The sequence below is a fragment of the Prionailurus bengalensis genome, chromosome E3, assembly GCF_016509475.1.
Source record: "Prionailurus bengalensis isolate Pbe53 chromosome E3, Fcat_Pben_1.1_paternal_pri, whole genome shotgun sequence".
In the NCBI taxonomy this organism is placed as follows: Eukaryota; Metazoa; Chordata; class Mammalia; order Carnivora; family Felidae; genus Prionailurus; species Prionailurus bengalensis.
This window is the reverse complement of record NC_057357.1, coordinates 27,882,371-27,900,286: the sequence shown is the minus strand read 5'-3', so window position 1 is coordinate 27,900,286 and position 17,916 is coordinate 27,882,371. Positions and strand designations below refer to the sequence as shown.

General features: G+C 47.8%; 1 protein-coding gene across 1 annotated transcript in view; it reads left to right on the top strand.

The window, feature by feature from the left end:
• Nucleotides 1-17,916, top strand: part of XYLT1 (xylosyltransferase 1) — a 309,644-nt gene that overhangs the window by 29,467 nt on the left and 262,261 nt on the right. The window lies entirely within an intron of this gene.

The window sequence follows — 17,916 nt, the reverse complement described above, 5'->3', positions numbered from 1 at the left end:
AAGGTTTTTGTTCTTTGCCTCTTTGTATTAGCTGGCCCGGTAACAGTGTCTGTTTATTTCCGTCTTCGCAAAGTTAAGCTCAGGGTCATCCAGTGCCTTCAGATTGTTGACCTAGCTTTGGCTCTAGAATTTCCACTTGTCTTCTCACTTGTCTTGGTCTTAATGAAGTACAAAGAAATGTACCCTCCATACTTTTAGGCTCGTGTTTCCCACAACATGGGATGTTTGTTTTTAACATTATTCAAACTGATTGTAGGCGGGTCTGTATTAACTGCCTATTGCTTCATAACAAATGACAGAACTTGGGGGCTTGAAATAATAGATAGTTCTCTCACAGTTTCTATGGGTTAAGGACCTAGGAAAAGCTTAGCTGAGCGTTCTGGTTCAAGGCCCCTCTTGAACTTGATTTTCTAAATTTTTCTCCATGAACATGTGTTACTTTAATCAGGAAAGATAAAACTTATCAGCTCATTCTGCCTGTGATTGATGGCCAGAGCTGTAGTCTCATCTGAAGGCTCGACCAGGGCAAGATCTGCTTCTAAGCCCACTCACGTGGTTGTTAGCAAGCCTCAGTTTCTCACAGGCCATCACACTGAGGGCCTCAGTTCCTTGCTGGCAGTTAGCTGGTGGTCTCTGTTAGTTCATCACCATAGGGCAGCTCACAGCATGGCAGGTGGATTCCCCCAGAGCCAGTGATCAGAAGACTAGAGAGCTTGGGGAAGGAAGCACTTCAGATGGGAGCTGTAGTCTTTTCATAACCAAACCTTGAACCTGAAATACCATCACTCCTGCTGCATTCTCTTTGTTAGATGGGACTCACTAAGTCTCACTCACCTTCAAGGGGCAAGGATTTGCCCAACCAGCAACCAGTATCCAGCCTCCTTGCCGTGATGACTTTAAAGTGGTATTTGGCCCCAGGGAAGTGATGCTGGAGTCCAGGATGGTGAATTTCACTGTATGGTAAAACCTGGCCAGATTTATGTTCCTGCACATTCTAAAAGGTTCCCCCCACTCCCAAGAACAATTTTCTGTAAGTCGTGCATGGAGAGAGATACTTTAAAGGGGGGATCTGATTCCTTTCTCCCTCTCCTCTCTATCTAAATAACTGTTCCACGAAAAGTATGTTGTCAGTCTCATCAGACCTGGTGATTTTGTCCCACGTGTCGCTCCGAGAAAGATGTAATTCCTAGTGTTGCAGTCTGGACACAAGCACATGCCAAGCAGTTGTGGGGAAACATTGTGTGCATAGGCTTAATGTGAGACCATTTCCTGGAGTGGCCCCAACAAACATTTGGTACAGATAAAGATCACTTGTCCCCAGATGCCGTTTTTATTTCAGCCAGAGCCAAATATGATTGGAGGCAGAGGACGCTGAGTTTGAAAATCGCATCTCTGTGGCCACATGCGGGAGTTTCGCCCAAGGGAATGCCATTAAAGTGGGAAGGAAGCAGCATGTACCCGACGTGGGCCCAGATGGTCCCACGCTTCTTGCCTTCCTATCTGAGATGTCAGGATTTGGGCAAGCATTTTTTTTTCCCCTTCACATAATCTTCAGTGTTCTTTGCAGCAAAGTCTAACAAATAAGATGGAAGGACTAGGGGCTCTCAGTTACGTGCCGGCGTTCAGAGTCTGGCTTTGCTGCATTTTCCTCTCTGCAAAATTTAGAACCCAGGGTATTGGCTTGCCACAGAAGGGTCTTGTGAGGATTCAATGAGATAGCACAGGAATACCATTAAGCATGGGCCTGGCACCCAGAAAGTACACAAGAAGTCAGTTACTATTATTGCCGTGTTATTATCAGTCACCTCGGATAGATGGTCTTCCAGACTGTTCTCTGTGGGGAGCACAAATGTTAGAAAGTGAGTGGAATATGTCTTCGTTTCCCTGTGTGACCCAAGCAGTTATGTAAAACCCTACCCTTCTATATCATGAACTTAGAAATTTTACAAAAGGTAGCGTGCCAGCGGAGGCTGAACCTGTGTTTCCGAGCTGTTACATAATTCTTCAGTGCATCTCATGTAATCATCATGTATCAAGGCCATGTCTTGGTCCCGTGGTCATTTGCATAGAATCCTTTCTCGTTTCCTACCTCTAAGTCCTAAGAAATTCCTCAGAGTAAATTTCTGCTTTCCATTTTTATAGAATGACCTTGTTCCCAGCCCAGAGCTTAAAGCTGAGTGTGATTGCGGTAGCTTTAAATAAGATGATCAAATTCAATTTAGCAGACACTGATTGATCCCCTACTGTGCGCCAGCCACCATTTTTAAAGGCTGGTGGTGTCAACATCAGAGCCACGGCAAGCTTCCTTGAAAGGCACGGGTGGCGTCTTGGTTGCTAGTGTGGACCCTGGAGCCAAATAGCCTCGGTTCAGTCCCTCCCCCTCTTCCTGTGGGTGTGACCCTGGGCAAGTCCCTTCGCCTCTCGGAGCCTCTATGTCCTTCTTTCTACAAGGGGGACGTTAATACCCGCCCACCTTTAATTGGAAGTACATGGGGTCATGCATATTTCATGCCTCCTGTGGTACATAAAAATTGTGTAATTGTTGTGCACGGCTTCTGTCCCCAGATGCTCACAGGCACACGGGACAGGAAGAAAATAAAGCCAATGAGAGAATCTTTAGAAGATTAAGCCCTGGAGAGAGGGCCCTGGGGTTTTGGAACTCCGGATTCCCTTTGTACACCAGGGGCCATGCTTTCTCAACTATGCCATTGGGCGTTGGACCCCCATCTTCTCCCCTGGCCCCCCACTTGCTCTCTGTATCCATCCCAGACTATGCAAGGCCTGCGCTGTGCAGCTCACCTGTGGATGCCAGCACCTAGCGTGGAGCTCGGCACATAGCACAGACTTTGTAAATCTTGGCTGAATGAATCAGTGAAGCCTCCCCAGATTTTTTTTCTCATCAACAGTTTACCTCCGCAAGCCCGGAGGCCAAACTTAGATGTAACCGAAGCCGCTGCCGCCTCCAGACCGATCTGGAGCCTGAAATAGCCCCCAGAACCTCTCGCCGTGTGCTCTTCTTCGTATACCGCAGCAGCTGTCTCCTGTTTTAAAAAAAAAAAACCTGCTTGTGTGACAGAACAAAGTGACTTGACCCCGAATTGCCAAGTTCCAGGGGCGCTCGGGAAGGAGAGGGCCCCGGAAGGCCAGGTGACACCCCTTCAACTTCACCTGGGTTTCTGGGGGTGACTCACTACCAGCCACCTTCCTTGTGTTTCTGCTCTTGAGCCGGTTGGGTGAAAAGTCGGCGACTGGAGAGCTCTCTGTACGCTTCCAGGACAGTCCTTGGAGGATGGAAACTGTCCCGAACCTCCTGCCGTGTCAGCCTGCGGCAGCCCCCCGCCTCGCCCGTGTGCCGTGGCTGGGCTGGCCCCCAGCACTGCTCCTGCACAAGGCATCTGACAGGCGTCCGCACCTTGCTGCCTCCAGCGTCAGTGGCCCGTCCTGCCCCACCAGGAGAGGCCGAGGGACCAATAACCAAGACTGAGCACCCCTGAGCCCCTACGTGCAAGGCACCGCCTTCCCACGTCCCTCCTTTCGTGCCCCTGACCACACGCACGTCAGAGTTGCGCATTTTGTTTTGTTCAGTGGTTAACCTGATGGCCAAGAGGGGAGCAGACTTACTTAGGATTCCTAAAGCAGGTCTTTGGCTTCCTCATTTTGTCCTGTAGGTGACTATTCTTTATATAATCCACCCCCCCCCCCCAGAAAGTATGTACACTTTCCCGGTTAGAAACTTAAGAAATGCAGAAAAGTATTGTATTGCTAACAAAGCTTCCCTGGCTATTGCCAGAAAAAAAAGAGGAGTGAGGGGTGAGGTGATTCCTGGAGGGGAACCCCATAGCTCACTGGAGGATAATGACACGCTGTCACCGATCTCTCCGAAGCCTCGTTCTGGGCTTGCCAGAAGGACTTTTCCTAAAACATCACTTGACATTGATAATGATGGAGGCAATCTGTAAAGGTTTGGTTCCACGGGGAGAGGAGAGAGTTTCTAAGCCAGAACAGGTCATTCTGGGGCTGTCCACTTAAATAAAGCCCTGGCTTAGAAAACCCCAAACACGCTAAAGTGGATACTGTAATGGGATTTATGCAATACTCCGTTAAGGGCAAACCCAGCCCCATAAATACATGTCCGAAATTCAATCTGCCAAATGAAATGTTAAAGGCGCCAAATGGATTTCTCAAAAGGATCAGAGCTAAGATGTAGTTTGCCTGCACTTGATAAGCTTATCCAGCTTTGCCACTAGGAAAGAAGAGGGGGAAAAAAAAAGAAAGAAAGGAAGGTAGAAAGAAAAAATGGAGTTAAGGATTTTACTGTATTCTCCAGTATCTTAGATATTTTCTTTTTCAGTGAAAAGGGAGAAAGAGATTATCAGTCCTCTGGCTGTGAAGCTAGTGTTCCTTATCCAAATACCTTCTGGGCTACAAAGGGAGTGGTACTAAATCACTAGCTGGGGCCCAAATTCCATTCTTTCAGTCCTAAAACCTCCCCAGAAGGGTTTCTTCTGCACCTGGTAGGCTCAGCTACCTGTATGTCGCATCCAGAAGACCAAGGTCACGGCCAGACTCTCACGTGGCTCAGCTCGAGTCCCACGTCCGAGCCCCAAGTTCTGGCTTTGACTTGGTGCCAGCTGCTGCCACCAGGCGTGTTCATGGGCGATGAAGTGAATTAGGGGAGCAAGCTGTGGCAGGGACCGACAGGATCCTTCTAGACAGCTCCCCCTGACCCGCCCTCTTATTCTTTATGATTTGCATAATCAGCTGGGACTATATCCTCTCCTGTAAGTGACTTGGATTGTCCTGTTTATCCAAAGGAAGAGGTGTCACGATAGTGCATAATTTTGTGAGATTTTTCCCGTACCATTGGGAGGAAAGCCAAAGCTGTACCGTGAGTCGGAGTTTTCGTTTTCTTCTGAGAACACGAGAGTTGCTCCTGACATCAGAACGGTATCCCAAAGAGTCACTTTCAGGATGACAGCATGTGTCAAAAAAGAACCATGTCATCTCGGATGAAGGTGTGAGTTTGTGGGTGTTGGTGTATTGGGGGGACTAGTGAATTTGGCTCTCAGCGTGGTAGATTTTCCTGGCCTTTTCTGCAGTACTGCTAGCCAATGGACGAGGCTGTTGCCATAACTGGCCTCACTCCTGACTCCCCTGGGGCTGAGGCCTCTGCAGGTCAGGTCTCTGGGTTGGGTTGGAGGTCATGGCTGTGGATCTTAAGGGGCGTCTTCACAGGTGTTGCCCTGCCGTGCCCAGATGATGCTCTGACCACAGATGAATTCGGCTCTTGCTGTAAAAATATCAAGGCCCCAGTTCCTGCGTGTTTATTTTCGTCCTCTGACGAGTCAGCTGATGTGCCAATCTCTGGGGTATTTGTCTGGGCCGGAGGCCTTGCTGAAGCCTCATCTGGAATAAACAACAGGTCTTTGGGTCTGTTGCAGTTTATGGGATTCCTGAGTATTTTAAGAACTAGGGAGGCGAAATGTGAAACAGAAAAGGACATAATGGAAACCTTTAATTCTTAAAAAACTTTATTGAGGTATGATTTATATGCCCCAGAAGTCACACGTTTTAAGGGTACTGTCCAGTGATTTTTTTTTTAGTAAATTCGGCAAGCTGTGCAACCATCACCATAATCTAGTTCTAAAACATTTTTATCACACTCGTTAGATTCCTCATGCACACTCGCGTCACTCCCAGGCAACTAACTGCTCATCTCCTTCCCGCTCCTGTAGGGGCAATAGGTTTACGGATTGCGGACATGTTGTAGAAATGGACTCCTGCGGTCTGAGCTCTTTCGTATCTGGCTTCTTCCACTTAGCATACTGTCCTGGAGGTCTGTACATACTGTGGCGCCCTGCCAAATAATATTCCGCGGCATGGATATACCGTAGCTCATTCATGCATCGGCTAACGGACACTTGAGCGGTTTCCCCTTCTGACTCTTGTGAATAACGCCGCCGTAAGCATTCACGTACAAGTCTGCGCGTGGACGTATGTTTGCATTTTTCTTGGGTGTCGTCCCAGGAGTGGGATTTCTGGGTCATATGGTAAATTCGTATTTAGCTGTTTAAGAAAGTGGCCAGATTGTTCTCCACAGAGACTTTGTTGTTCCGCACTCCTACCAGCAGTGAGTGAGTGGATCCGTTCATTCTCGGTCTTGCTCTGAGCTGGATGGTGACGTGGGTCAGAAACCACCGCATGTAAAAATCCGAAAATTGCTACCTGCCTGTGGGAACCTGGCCCTCACTGGGATCTTGACAACATTCTAGAAGAGCCTTGATCCCAGTTTCCACATAAGCTTCCTCAGCGTGGGGCAGAGCTCCCGGCCCAGAAGCTCTGTCACTAGCCCCCTCTCCCCTCCCCCACTCCAGCCTTGCTGGCCACGCTCCCCTGCAGTCCATCTCATTCCAGAGAGGATTCGCTTTTATTAAAAAAAAAAAAAATGTTCTGTGTCGCGCTGTTGCTAATTTAGCAACTTTAGTGGACAATGTGATTTACCATCCGTGGCCTGCCTTCGAATGGATTCATTTACCTGCATTGATTGGTATATGTCGCTGTTAACTGCTGCCAGAAAATGCACAGCGGTGCTTAAAAACTGTGTAGCATTCTGCTTTCTGATAATGATTGTTCACTCCATCCTTGATCTCCAATGACATGGTATTCTCCTCTTGAAGGTGGACTTAAATCGCAGAACTCTGTTCCTTGGTCACGAGAAAATGAATTGCTTTTCTGTACCGCGTTCTGCTAAGCACTTCTCAAAATTTGGGTTCTTTGGTAAGTGCTCCTTCTTTTCTCTTTTGGGTACTCTCTCCTTGCTACTCAAAGCGTGGTCCTCGGGTCAGCAGCCTCAGTATCCCCTGGGAGCATGTTGGAAATGTGGAGGGAGTCTCAGACCTCATCCCAAACTTCTAGAGTCAGAATTTCATTTTAACAAGATTGCCGGGTGACATATATGTGCACCGAAGTTTCAGATGCACTGCCACGGGGCACCTGGGTGGGTCCGTAAGTGAGGCACCCAACTCTTGGTTTTGGCTTAGGTCGTGATCCCAAGGTCATGGGATGGAGCCCCATGTCGGGCTCCGTGCTGCCGTTGGTGGAGCCTGCTTGGGATTCTCTCTCTCCCTCTCTCTCTGCCCCTCCCCTGCTCATGTGCGTGCACATGCCCTCTCTCTCTCTCTCACACAAAACAAGCAAACTTTAAAAAAGAGAGAGGGAGGGACAAAAGTGCTGCCCTGAGTCTGGAGTCAGCCAAAATAAGGCCCTTGGACTGAATCTGGCCAGCTGCAAGTTTTTCTTTAAAAAAAAAAAAAAAGTTCTATTAGAACACTGCCACATCCATTCATTCCGTACTGTCTGTCTGTGGCTACTTGGCACAGACTGTGGAGTTGAGGAGACTGACGGAGACCTTATGGGTTGCAGAGCCGAAAATGTTTACTTCCTGGGCCTTTACAGAAAAAAGTTTGCTGACCCCTGCTCTGCAGAAGGCTTTAATTTTACTTTATTTTTATTTACTTATTATATTTATTAATTACTGGCATTATTATTTACTTATTATTCGTATTTTTTAAAGTTTTGCTAGCTTTTTCTTATTGCACTTTTTTCATTTTACCTTATTTATACACTTTGGGCCATGCTACATCTTTTTTTTAATTGAGATGTAATTGACACGAAGCATTATATTACTTACAGTCATACAGCGTAATGATTCAGTATGTTTATAGATTGCAGAGTGTTCCCAGTAAATCTGGTTAACATCTATCACTACACATCGTTATCAAAAAAAAAAAAAAAAAAAGAAGTTGTTCTGAGAACTTTTAAGGTCTACTCTCTTAGCAACTTCCAAATATACAGTACAGTATTATATACTTCTTTTTTTTTTTAATTTTTTTTAACGTTTATTTACTTTTGAGACAGAGAGAGACAGAGCATGAACAGGGGAGGGGCAGAGAGAGAGGGAGACACAGAATCTGAAACGGGCTCCAGGCTCTGAGCTGTCAGCACAGAGCCCGACGTGGGGCTTGAACTCACGGACCGTGAGATCATGACCTGAGCCGAAGTCGGATGCTTAACTAACTAAGCCACCCAGGCGCCCCTATATACTTCTTTTAAAAAAGTAAGTTACGAGTGCCATTCATCCCCAGCCTTTCTTTGCATCCTGCCTTGGTAGGATGAAGTGACAGAAACCAGAACAAACTTAGGCTTTGGGTTTCTGGTCCACGGGCTGGAAAGCTCTGAGGCTCCCTGATTTCTCAGATACCATCGTGCTGGTATGAAGATTGTTCTGGGTGAGCTCTGTTTCATGTCATCCTGTTCTTTGTAAGCAAGAGGATTCACTGTTGATGAAACTGGAAGGCCATATTATTCCTTTGTAAGGACTTTGCATAGACAGTCACAAATTAGAAGAAGAAGAAAAAAAAACAACCCTTTGTGGAATCCCAGGATCTGGTCCCGCTGGGAAAACCTAGGGAAAGTGGTCACGGGAGGCACCCCAGAAAGGGAGAAAGCCGGCAAGATTGGCTTTCATGCTCTGGCATCACTGTCTTGAAGTTCTTCACCGCTTTTAAACCAGGCACCCCCATCTTTGTTTTGCACCAAAGTGGCCTGGCCCTGGAAGCCAGCGACAGGCTCAGAGGACCCACGCGACAAGCCTTGCATGGAGGAGGAGAGCAGCGTGTGCGGCGTCCTGTCCGCCAGCGGCTGAGCTCTCCTGACCCAGCGGCTGCATTGCTGACGAGCTAGCTTCCTCTCCCCTCGCTTTGTGCCAAGGGAAGAAAGACCAGTTTCAGTGATTTTCTGAATTAAGCAGTAGAGACCGTAAGCCTGCTCGTGCAGAGGGGGTTCAAAGCGAAGTTCGGATTACCTCCAGTTAAGGACGTGTTTGATGCTCACAACTTGAATGTAATTGCTTTCTGAGGACGGAGGCAGCACTTTTTCCTGCAGAGCCAGTGTGAGACCCCGCTTTTCTACGAGAGGGTTTCTTAAAGAAATTGGGCCCCCGTCCTGGCTGAGGTTGAGGTCCCTGGGGACTTCTGAGCGGTTGGGGTTTTCAGGCCACGGGTCACCAGTGGAAGCGTCCCAATGGGGCCACTTCCTCCTGATCCCTGTGGGGAGGAATTTCATCCAGTGACCCTGCAGGTAGCTGATTGAGTCTGAAATAGCAGCCTCCCAACCCAGCAGGGACCAGAACAAGGAACATTGCAGTAATTTCTTTCCTCCTCCCCTCTGAACGATTGTTAATCAGGAGTCTTTTGGAAACAAAAAAATAAAAGGAAAGCAAGAAAAAGGAGACCTACTTTGGCAAACCCAGTGGAAAACTACTGCTCTGTCTACAGGTCCCCCAAACTACCGCTCTGTCTACAGCAAATGGGCGGTGGGCAGGCGGGGGGCCGCAGATGTCTCAGAAGCTCAGACACATCGGTGACCAGAGGGGTTGTTCGCACTTTGCGAGAACAGAAAGGCCATTGGATGATCATAATTGTAACCATAAATCATTCCGTATCTGTTGTCATAGCTGTGGTCATTTATTGAGAGCGTCTACTAGGTGTCAGGTTTTAGGCCACACCGTGCACATCTCCTAATTCCTACAACAACTGTGTGGCCCGGCTCCATTCTACAGATGAGAAGTCTGAGGCTCTCAAGGTTTGACCTGGCCAAGAGCATACGGCTGGTAAGGGGCAGGGTCGTGTTTGAGCTGTGTGCGACTCCAGGACTTGGGCCGTGTCCCCTGCACTGCCCCTGATTGCACGGTCCCCTCTGAAGCCACCGCCCTATGTTGTGATGTGGGGAGCTGGAGCATCAGTGAAGTTCTGGCAGGTCTATGCCTAAGCCGTGGGTTCCCAAAGTGTAACTGGGAGGCAGGTGGTAGACAGGCAAACATTTTTTTTAAGTGTATTTCTTGTATTTAAAGGAAATACATATAACTGCTATATAAAACCTGTGGTTTTAGAGTGAACTAAAAGTTCACTCTCACAACACAAATTAAGAAAAGAAACCGTGAGTCTTTTAAATAAAAATAGCAGTGTGGGTGAGATGCTTGTTTGGCCCGCTGGTTCCACTATTCTGGAAACATCTTGCCTAAGCAGTTGGAACAGCCCTGAATGTTGGGGGGCGGGGGGTTGACACGGAACTGGTTTCCCTGACAAGGAGACTTTGTTCTCAGTGGGAAAGAAGTCGTGGGCCAAGTTGTCAGCATTTTGGGTTCCATCGTCCACCGTGATGGTGCTGTCCCCTCCTCTTTCATAGTCACCGTCTTGTCACTTGTTGCCAAAACTCCAGACACTCTCACTGACTTTCAGAATTGTTCACAAGTCTTAGCAAGAAGCCCTTACCCCAGCCTGTGGGGTTTCTCATCACCTCTGCCTACCGTGGGGTTGTCTTGTACCAGTCGATAGCTGATTGCGCCTCACTAGCCTTCTGTCTCTGGAATACACCAAGCCCAGTCTTACCTCAGGGCCTTTGCACTTGCTGTTCTTGCTGCCTCGGACTCCCCCCTGCCCTGGTATTTGCTTGGCGGATGCCTTCTTCTCATTCTGGTCTTCATTCTAACATCTGTCTTCTCAGGGGGGCTTTCCTGTTCACCTACTAAAGTCTCCCTCTCCCTGCATCTCTTTCTATGCAAATCTTTTTCTGTCAAAGACCAGATAGTAAGTATCTTAGGCTTGAGGACCATATGGTCTCTGTGGCAACTACTCAACTCTGTCATTGTTGTGCAAAAGCTTTCACAGGCAACATGTAAATAAATGGGGGTATTATTTTGCTAACACTCTACTTACAAAAACAGATGGCCAGCTGGATTTGACCCACACAGGCTGTAGTTGGCTGATCCCTGCTCTACTCTACTACCTTTTTAAGAATTGTTGTCATAACATTTATCACTAAGTGAAATCATCTTGTTTATTTGTATATAATTTTGTCTCTTTGTATCTACAACGTAAACCCAACGAAGGCAGGAATGTACCCTTCCTTCCTGTTTAGTTGGTATCCTTAGTGCCTCGCACACAGTGCGCACTCAGCAAATGTTTGTTCAATGGATGGATACTGTCACTGTGGGATTCCTGCATTCGTTTATTCTCCAGACATGTATGGCTCACTTACTCTGCCCCTGGCCTCATATGGAACATTGGAAACGGAGCTCACAGACAAATACGTAGATGCTCATGGGAGCAGGTTATGGTTCGACGTGATGGGCCAGATGGGATGGATAAGTGGCTCTCCTTAGTGGGGTATTAACTCTTAGGTGGTCAGCGGTGGCTTCTTGGAGCAAGCAGTGTCTGAGCCGAGCGTGAAGGGGACATTTAGGCTCTCTGGGTAGAGAGGCAGCCTGGAAGAGCATTCATGCACAGGAACAGCCTGAGCAACGGCATGGTGGCAGGCACCTGTGTGGTTGTGTGCCGCGGGAAGGAAAAGCCATTCGGGGCTGCTGAGTAAAACCAGTCCAGATGTCACTGCAGGTCAGACGAACAGCAACAGGTGTAAGTTGAGAGTCCGGTTGGATGAGTTCTTGTGAACAATTGACAAAGGTCTTTCTCTGAAATATGGAATTGGGCCCTGCATTTAAATGTGGGCTTTGGTTTTTGTGAACTCAGAGGTTCTATTGCTCCAGAAGCTTAAAAATTCGTAGTCCATGGATCTGGCTTCTCAGTTGACCTGGCCCCAGTCATCTAGAGTTGGCCGACATTTGCAGGCGAGCTACCCGACATCCTATGTAATTGGTAGGTCTTGGCTCTCAAAATATACAGACGATGCTCATGAGCGGCCTTCCCTGGCTGTCACCCTGCCCTTGTGTGTACACCTAAAACCCATCGGTTGACAGCAGGGAGTTAAGCACACAGAGAAAGGGCAGCAGATGGCATGGAAGAGTGGGGAATTGCAAGCCCCGAATAAAATTTTATTGAGGTGGGCCAGCCCTGCTGTTGACGAGGCGCTTAAAGGGAATTTGTGATTTGCAAAGCCAAAGACTGTTCTTGCTCGTCACCCTGGAGAGGGGAAGAATGCCTGAGACTTCGGGGACTCTGCCTCCAACTTCTAAGCCTTGGCCAAGCCCTAATGAGGCCAGAGCCAAGTTCAAGGGTAGAGGCTGATGCTGTCACAAGCCTTGGGGCTGCTGTGACAGGCGAGCCACAGCAGAAGGAAGCAGACCATCGTCAGCACCTAACAGACCCTGGGGTGCTGATGGGGTGCACACATACTACGTGTGCACATGGTGGATTCTGTAACATCCACGTTACACTCTTCCTGCCAATAGTTACTTACTATTCTTTATGTTTTTTAATGTTTGTTTTTATTTTTAAGAGAGAGCGTGTGGGGGCGCCTGGGTGGCGCAGTCGGTTAAGCGTCCGACTTCAGCCAGGTCACGATCTCGCAGTCCGTGAGTTCGAGCCCCGCGTCAGGCTCTGGGCTGATGGCTCAGAGCCTGGAGCCTGCTTCCGATTCTGTGTCTCCCTCTCTCTCTGCCCCTCCCCCGTTCATGCTCTGTCTCTCTCTGTCCCAAAAATAAAATAAACGTTGAAAAAAAAAAAAAAGAGAGAGAGAGCATGTGAGTGGGGGAGGTGCAGAGAGAGAGGTAGACAGAGGATCGATCCAAAGCAGACTTCATAATGACAGCAGAAAGCTCAATGCGGGACTCGCTCATGAGCTGTGAGATCATGACCTGAGCTGAAGTCAGACACTCAACCGACTGAGCCACCTAGGCGCCCCAACATTTTTCTTTAAATGTGCTCACTATTTACTCGGGCTCAGCCTTAAGCTCTGCTATCCATAATGTCATAGTATGAATGAAGCCCATTTTCTTCTTAAATATATCAAAGTAAATAAATAACTGTTAGGGGCGCCTGAGTGGCTCAGTTGGTTGAGCATCCGGCTTTGGCTCAGGTCACGATCTCTCAGTTCATGAGTTTGAGCCCCGCGTCGGTCTCTGGGCTGACAGCTCAGAGCCTGGAGCCCGCTTCAGATTCTGTGTCTCCCTCTGTCTGCCCCTCCGCTGCTTGCACTCTGTCTCTCGCATTGTTTCAAAAATAAACATTAAAAAAAATAAAAAAATAGATAACCGTGAAAGTTTTTTCAGAAAGGTTTATTCACGAACCACACGGGAGAACCTGTGTGCTGTCGTTTCTAGTGCCTTCGGCCTTATCCTCTTCAGTACTTGTGGGTTTGCTAGAAGGTGTTGTTGCCTCTGTTTTGTAGGCGAGGAAACAGAGACCCAGAGAAAGTTAGCATCTCACCCAAAGTCACGCGGCTAAGAACCAGCAGAGTCTGGATTTGAACACAGATCTTTCTGGCTCTAAAGTCCCAAGCGATATGCACCCACTTCTCAGAGGACAGAAAGAGAGAATGATGTCCAGACATCCCCTGGATTGGACGGATGGATTTAAAGGTTCTCGGGACAGGCATAAATGGTAAGACTGAGGCCAGTCAGACTTCCTGCCCCTTCTCGGGAGGCAAAGACAGCTTCAGCCACCGACATGTAGAGTCCCGTGGATGTGGGCGTCAGACTCGCTCACACTGTGAGGATTGTTCCTGGAGCTCCGCCGCATGGCACGGAGAGCCCTTTGTCATTCCGTGAAATAACCGTAATCAGTGTGGACTCCCACACGAAAGCCCAGGCAAGTGACTGTCCCCACTGCCCAGCAGCCAGGGCAGCAGGAGACCCCTTCTCTGTAGTGGAGATTCATTAGTATTCAGTCCTCACGGAAGGGCCTTGGAGGAAAAAATCATCGTAATGGGTTCTGAATTAGCCCAGCTGCCAGCCACTGGGGAAAGGCCACAGCGAGCAGACTCCGCTGCCCTTGAGCTACCTCAGTGATGGCACCTTCTGTCCTGAGGTGGGCGGTTCTGTGGGGTGTCCGTCAACAGGCACCACCCCTGAGTAAGCAGCCCTGATGGGCAGGAGGACGTCAGCCTGCAGTTGGGGGGTGGAGCTTGGGGATGGAAGAAGGGGGGACCAGGAAGACCTGGCAAGCCCAGCCAGATCACCAGCAGGGAAGATGGTTGTGGTTGGCTGTGGCGATCCCATTTTCCTTGAAAGTCTTAGCTTTCCAGCATTGAGGTCTCACAGCTGGGTAACTGAGCTTGGGGTCACTGCTAGTCTATATGGAACCTTGTGGGTATGATAAAGTCCCCCCCCCCCGCCCCCCTTAGAGGAAGACTAGAGAAAGCATCCCTGTGGGGAAGTGCCGGCCTACCCGGGCAAGACGTGAGGGCCACTGGCTGGATTGGGCCCCTACTTTGCAGTCCACAGACCATGGAGCCATCGACAGGGCCTCAAATGACAGCTACCTTATGTTTCAATAAAAACAAAAAATACACATACCAGTTCTTTATTATTGTAAAACAAACTGTCTCAAAACCTGATGACTTGAAACCGCCATTTTATTTGGTTGCTGGTTTTGTCAGGGTCAGGATTTCAGGAAGAGCTCTGCCGGGCGGTTTGTTTTTGCTCCGTGCGGCAGCAGCTGGGGCTGGGCGATCCGTTTCTAGAATGATTTCTTCATCCATATGTTTGCCCTCTTGTTCCTTCTTGAGCTCCTTCTCTCTCCATGTGGCATCTTGTCTTCAGAGCCTTTGGCTGTGACTTGATTTTCTCATGGCAGGATGGTCTCAGGGCAGCAACACTTCCAATGTGGCAGCTGGCCTCCAGGAGGCAGGAAGTGGAGGGCTCCGACTGGAACTGGCACGGCATCACTCCTGCCGTGTGCTGTTGCTCAAAGCGGTCACAGGGCCCGCCCAGATTCCAGGGGCTGGAAAAAGAGACCCCATCCCTCATTGGGATGAGGGGGACGGGTGTGTGTGGCAAAGTCACGATGCAGAAGAACATGTGGGGTGGGTGATGTCGTTGCAGTGCTCTCTGGAGAATACAGCCAGCCACACCTTCATGGCTGGGGGTGGAGCAGATTTAGGTGAAGGAGCCCACCTTCGTGGGCAGATTTTTCAGGAGCCCCACAAGGAATTTTCTGGTTTGAGCTCCCCTTTGCCTCCCATCTAAAGAACAGTGAGAGGCAAGGCACGGGTGTATTGTTTTAAGATAAAAATATATGTGCAGTTCTTAATTCACTGCAGACTCTTCATGGGACCCTAATATTTGATCTGAAAGGTTGCTCTGGGGCACTTGGGTGGCTCAGTCAGTTAAGTGTCTGACTTCAGCTCAGGTCATGATCTCACCGTTCATGGGTTCGAGCCCCATGTCGGGCTCTGTGCTGACAGTTCAGAGCCTGGAGCCTGCTTCGGATTCTGTGTCTCCCTCTCTCTGTGCCCCTCCCCCGCTCACACTCTGTGTGTGTGTGTGTGTGTGTGTGTGTGTGTCTCAAAAATAAATTAAAAGAAAGAAAAAGCAAGCAAGCAAGCAAGCAAGCTTGCTCTAATAGGGTAAACCAACTCGCAAAGTGAAAATAGCCCCAGGGTGGGCACAGCTCCTGGGGGAGGGACATTGTATGGGGGAGGGACCGTGGTGGTGTCAGGGCACAGTCAGGAAAGCAGCTGGCTTCTGTTTGGTGAGATCCCAAAGAAAAGGCCATCTGGCTTGGACCAGCTCACCTCCCACCCTGGTGTTTAAATCTGAAGTGGGTTTTATTGAGTCAATCAAGAAAGATTCAGTTATTGAAACGGAGGCAAATTCAGGCAGTAAATTGATGTTTTTGATTGAAATTTGCTTCCAAGCCAAGCCCTTGGGTCACTATTGGACATTCGCCTCCTTTTAAAAATATGGTGTAACAAATAACACGCACACCCACTCAACTGAACATTTTGGACCCTCGCTAAAAAAAATCTGAATAATTAGCCAAGCTAACATTTTTTTTGGATAGTGCTAAACTTTGCAAAGCACAGTGGAAATAGATGTTGCATATCAATTATAACTGGAGAGGAGTTACCCTGTTCTTTTGAGGTGTTCCCATGCAAGGGCCCTAAAACTAGAAGGTGTGGTTTACAGCCTCATTTCTGCCCCTTATAAGCTGTGTCCATGGACAGGTCACTGGTACTTACTGTGAACCTCACTTTCTTCGCCTATAGAATGAAAATGGTTATACCTATTTGATCCTGGAATTGGTTTAAGAATAAAATGATACCGCACTGTTTTTAAAAAGTGCTCTGTGAGTTCGGAAATTCTTCATGCATTGAGCTGTCACTGCTAATAATAGCATGGCAAATTTCTGTTGCCTGAGAATTAACATTAGCCATTTAAAAATTAAATGTATGGAGTCCGTAATTATTTTAAAACACAAAGTTTAAAAAAAGTTAACTGTATAACTCTGATATCTAGGTACAAGCTATGGTTGGAGCACTGCCTTATGTATACCTAAGTTCAATTTCGGCTAACCTAGGTGGTACTTTCTGAAATTAAAGGCTTGATCCTACAAAGACAAGTGAGTAAGGAAGCCATTACTTACAATGTTTTGCTGCTTTGAATAAACTTCACCCAGTAACTAAGCCCTAATATTGAATGGGCCAATAGAAACGAGTGGCTTCCTCTTATTCTAATAGACATAGATTCAGTTATTTATTAACAAATAGTTCATTGAGGGCCTACGAGGGGGCATTTCTCTTTGCCAAGAGCTGCCTCAATGGTTTCCAAACACCACTCTCATTGAACGTTGCTCTTATGAGCTGGTGATAGGCATCTCAGACTCAAATCAAAGGGAGCAGGCTTCCCCTCCCCTACTTTACGGGAGAAAAGGTCGGTGGATCAGATTTTTTTCTATATTAATTTTTTTTTTTTACTGTATCCTCTTCTTATATCTTTTGCATCTGAACCTGCCTGCCCATGCTAACATACAGTGAAAAATGCTGTCTGCAGTGCACTATTCAGTGCACTATTCAGTGTACTGAAAGTTATTTCCTTTGGAAGCATTGCCTGTTTCATTGGGTCTGCAAACAACATGATCACTCCTAAATTTAAGGACGGCTGGAATATGCAGTGTACCAGGGAGGGGCAGATCTGGCCCTCTGTTTGTGTTTGTGTAAATAAAGTTTTATTGGAACACAGCCATACCCATTCATTTCCATATTGTCTATGGTGCATGCTTTGACCCTAAGGCAGAGTTGAGTAGTTGGAACAGAGACCTCATGGCCTGCAAAGCTGAACATATTTATTATGTGACCCTTTACAGGAAATGTTTGTTGGCCTCCGTGCAATACCATGGTGAGGGCCTGACAACACAGAAGCAAACTGGCTTTTTCACTCTGAACCTCCCCTGGGCTAGAAAGCTACAGAGGCTACCATCTCGCGACAAGACTCCGTTTGAGAATTCCACTTTTCCTCCAGAACCTATAGCAAATATGACAGGCAGGAAGATCATGTTTTGTTTTGTTTTCATTTGTTTCATTTTATTTGATTATTTTATCTTATTTTTTTTTAATGTTTTCCTTTTTAAGGGAACATTAGGTTACGGTTAAAAAGAAAAGGGAAGGGAGATTTGAATTTATGTAATTTGGTTCAAATCCCACCTCTGTCATTAGTTGACACATTCCGTTCTTCATTTAGTCAACTGGTTATGTACTTACTGAGTATCTAGTCGTCGCTGCTGCCTCAAATATGTATCCCTAAGGCGTGAACACCTACTTATTGTAGCGGATCCTAGGGCGCCCTGCTTATCTATTGCCGTGGAACAAATTGCTCACAAACTTAGTGGCTTAAACAGTTACTTATTAGCTCTTAAAGTTTCGTGGGCTGACTGGGCTTAGCTGGACGGTTGTCCCTTGGATTTTTTGTGTGTGTTGCAGTCAGATAAGGGCCGGGGCTGCAGTCAGTCATCTTAAGGTTTGGCTGGGCTGGATGCTCAACGTGTCTCATTCATGCAGCTGGCAGCTGGCGCTGACGGCTGGCTGGGAGCTCATCTGGAGCTGTCGACTAGAGCACATGTGGCTTGGGCTTCTCGCAGAATGATGGCCGGGTTCCAAAAGGACGCTTCACAAGAGTGAATG